Raw genomic sequence first — 4,590 nt, 5'->3', positions numbered from 1 at the left:
GAGCGCACATTTTACATATGAACACGTGTGTATATGCACATATATGTATGTATATGTAGATACATGTGTGTACTTTTTTTCAGCAGGCAGGACCTCTCTTCCCCCCTAAATTCCAAACTTGTCTGTGAAATTAATGATGTCATTGAAACTGTTTTTATTATACTTTTATTTATTGAGATCCAAAGCCTAGAAGAAATGCAGACTTTGTGAAGCTTCCAGTGGCATACTGAGGAAGATGGATATAAGCATGTGGAGTCATGTTGTTTCGATCTATTCTTGTAGGTCATGCAGGTACTCTAAGTCATTACATACTGGTGAAGGGACTCCCATTGCGCTGCCAAGACATGAAAGAATTCCTGGAGGAAGACCATGGACTGCTGCACTCTAAGGTCTCAGAGAGCCAACAGTGCCCGGAGCCATCGACTTCCCCAAGCAGTTCAAGACACAAGAAAACTGCTTTGAACTTGTTTGTATGTTGCAGTGAATCATTTGTGAGAGATGAATTACTTGAAATTTAGCAATTTGTGCTCATCCAAGTGCACAAATGTGACTGGAGATGTGACCATGCCTGGAGTTCCCCAGAGGTACAGCAGTACTATCCTTGGGGTGCACCATGTGGAGCAGAGTCCTGGTGTCCTAGGCAATTCATCTAGTGGATTTGGGCAGTAGAAGAGAGTCCACACAGCTAATCAGGACAGAGAAGCCTGGGACAAACCATATCTAAGGAAGCAGGACAGGTGAGCCACCAGAAACGTGTTTCTTACCTGTAGTCAGCTGAACAAACAAATGTACATCAATCCGTGACATCAGACAATGCTTAAGAACACTGATGTAAAAATGAGGTCTTGGGTGCTCATTTATGGTTCAAGTAGCAGTTTATATATTTATTATAATTATACACAACCTTGACAATCTATATTGCCATTCAAAAATAAATTGAAGTATTGTCAATTTGCACATGGTCTGTCACTAATAAGAATCCCATTTACATACAGAGTAAACTTTTTGCATACTTAAAACACTGCTTTCAATTCTGACACTCCCATCTCTTCCCTCCCCCTCTTCTCTGGAGCTATATTTAGACTAGTAAATGAATGTTTCCAACTATGCAACATTCAGGGACTACCACCTTTTAAAACTCAATTTAATTATATCATTCCAGCACTTTGTGGAGGTGGCCAGTGGGTAAAGCTCCTAAAATAAGATATACAATTAAAATTATTCTTAGATTACACTGCTGCGATTCCTGCTTTTCATTGCTTATTTTCCTTCTAACCAGGAAAGATGGAAAATAGGGTTTAGTATCTGGATCAGGTAGGTCACATGAGCACACTCCTGGTTTAGTATCTGTTAACAGTCACCTTCGCTGTTTTCACTGTTAATTACATGTGTAATAAGTGGCTGAAGCCTTCAAATTTCAACTGTGGAGAATTAAAAATTTGGCTCAGTCAGCCACCATACGCTTTCTCTAGCAACTGAGTTTGTATTTATAGCCCAAATGTTATCTTGGGAGTTGAAATTAAAATTGATGAGGGATTAACTGCTTTTTTTTATGCAACATAGTTTTTACTACCTCTTTTGACAGTGAGTTTGTATCCTCTGGTGCCTGAAAGGCTAGAAAGCTCAGAGGCAGCATAACATTCTTTGATCCAGTTAAGGACAGCTCACAGCTCGTGGTAGCCAATGTAAGCATCCTCAGAACAGGTAAAACTGTGCTGACCCATAACTGAAGTCTGGGGTTCACTTTAGAAGTTAACATATTAAAAGGAGTGTGGTAACACAGAAATGAAAATCCTGTTTTGAGCGATGAGATTCCTCATGATGTTAATTTATGGGAATTGAATTTAGCTTCTTTTCCTACAGCAGCTGGCTAGGTGCTTTGGATCAGCAAATGCAGCGTATTTGTCAAATGGATCGTGTTTGTGAAAGCCACTGTCTGAGACAAAAATACTCAGGAAGCAAAGTCTCCTGACAGCTCCTTGCCTGTTTCCTGTATTTAACTTAAATGTAATCCTTAACCAGAAAAAAAAACATGAAATATGGAGTATTTAGAACAGTTAACAGGAACAATCTGTAGCAGGTTAGAGTTCAGCACACTGAGATGCTTCAAAAGAATATGAAATAACTTCATTTACTAATCATACCAGTATTTACCAAGAAATAATATCAGTGGACAGATTGAATTATTTAGATTAACAGCCTTCACTTGTAAGTGGAAGAACCAAAAACCTCACCCAGTTCACCATGTACCCTCTGGCTGCCCATGCGGAACACTAGTTTCAGGACCATGTACTTTGCTTTCCCCTCCAGTGCTGACATACCAATGGAGACAAGGGCAACTTCCCCTTCTGCCGTGTCTTCTTGGGATACCAAAGTGGCAATACAGGTTAGGTGCTTCACCCAAAAGACTTGGGGAGATTCAGAATTCATCTGCCTACCTAGGTTTTGCAATCATGCCCCAATGGCAGCATTTAAACAGAGAAAGGAGGACAATGCCAGGGGCAAGCAAGAAAGAGGGTTTTGCATTCAAATTCAGGCCAAACAAGGCAGACAGCTGTACTGGGTTATTTTGAGCATGTAGCACCCTTGTCATTCTAAAGGGAGTATTAACTTCAAGAGACTGTTAAAAATCTATTTAGGTTTTATCTGACTGAAGTTCAAAGAAAACTGCTGCTTAAGCTACTGTAATAAAAAGACATGGAAAGAAAGCCATGAATCAGTTGTGAAAGAGCTTAGCAGCCACTTTAGTAAAGCAAGTAAAATTTAAAGCCATTTCTTGAGCAAGCATTAATGCCCGACAGGAGGGAATCAGCCCTCTTTAAAGCAAAGAGGATGTTAGTGGTAAATAAAACAAAGTATTTATACTGTTTTGTAACTAAGCTTTTACAAACCCAAAACCCAACCCAAAACTGTACCACCTTTACCAATAGTTCTGCTACCCAGTTTTTGTGTGGGATGGAGTGAACATTTTCAAACACTTGAACATATCTTATCCTCTATTAAAATTTCAACTAAGATAATTAGGGACAAATACCTGCTTTTAAAATACACCAGATGCACAGTAACTGCAATTGTGGGTTCCCTAACAAAACCTGTTAGCTTATGTTGCAAGACACTAATTCTGGGGCTGTTGGGGTAGCCACAAGGTACCAACTCACTGAGTCTGATGCACAGAATTGTGCATAGCTTACGTAAGTACTTGAAAACCTTAAATCTGTGCCCTGGTAGGATTTTCTTATTGTAGCAGAGAACAAATTACATGTTAACAAGTTATGTGTTCACATGTTCATGTGAAGCTCTGTACAAAGAACAACTTCGCCCTGCCAAATGGAATTCTTCACATGTACGTCAGGAACCAGCTGCAATGAGCAATCTGTGGGCAATACTATCCCTCTTCACCAGGGATTTAGAGACAGAGCAAATGCATAGGGGAAAAAAACCCCACACCACAGAAAGCCCTATTCTAGTAAGAAAACCTTAGATACTGCTTTGTTGTATCTGGTTTTAAGCTTGCTGTGTAATTATTCTAGCCTTTATACCTAAGAATTTCCTCAACTATTTGTAATGTAGTATTAAACATCTGATGATCACAAGCAGAAGAACTACAGTTGACCTTTTATCTACGGGAGGGCTTATGCTGGACATTGCCAGTGTTTGAGCTCTTCTGCCAGGTATCAGCAAATCTACTAGACAAATTAATGTGTAGGAAGCCAATACTTCAGAATGCTGCTCATTATACTGATGTGGTAAATATTCATACTGTTGAAGCCTAAAGGACCAAATGTAGCTCAGTCCTGTACTAACCCCTAGGACAACGGACACTGAAGTACTGTCACCCCCTTCAGTGCCACAGATGTGTGGCTGGAACAGCAAAATTTAGGACTGAGGTTGCAGAGTAGCTGCAGGTCTTCAAGGTGAGTTTTTATTCAAGGGCTTTAAATAGAAAAACTCAGGGTACCAGACCTTCCACAACTGAATGCACAGAGGAATATTAGAGCAAAGTATGTGCATCTCTGTCACCCAATGTCAATCATGAGGGTACAATTCTAGCACTTGAGCCTGTTTAGCAGTTTTATATACAGCTGTACATGATGCTTCCTTTTCCTGTGAGAATATTTAAGAGTACAGTTCACCTCTACCCACTTTAGCCTGGGTGACAGACTACTCTTTGCAGCATGACCAGCAGCGGAACATGAAGGGCATGTCTGGAGATAAAACGTCTGCCAAAGCTGGAAACAAGAGCACAACCCTTCACTTGTTCACAGTTAACAGGCTTGCACAGAACTGCTACAATAATGCCTGACACCTGAATACATAGGGCAACAGAGTTCAAGTCACTAAAATGTTACATTGCAAATAGTTTTGGTCTCATATGCCAGCTTAGAAACCACTTCAAAGTGGCTGAAGTAGTCTATTACTCTTCTGGTAATAGAAGAGTTGTTTGAAGTCAAAAGTGACTTGCACTGGCAAGTGCTACAGCACCTTGGTGACTTGACAGAAGCATTCAGTATACAGGAACATACACTGGACCATGACAACGTCCCAGATGTGCATCCAACACGTATCAAAGAAAACAGTGACTCAACTGTG

Source organism: Pezoporus wallicus, unplaced genomic scaffold (assembly GCF_028554395.1).
Source record: "Pezoporus wallicus isolate ANWC-B61680 ecotype Strahan unplaced genomic scaffold, APGP_CSIRO_Pwel_v1 scaffold_3294, whole genome shotgun sequence".
NCBI lineage: Eukaryota > Metazoa > Chordata > Aves > Psittaciformes > Psittacidae > Pezoporus > Pezoporus wallicus.
Note: the sequence above shows the minus strand (reverse complement) of the source record.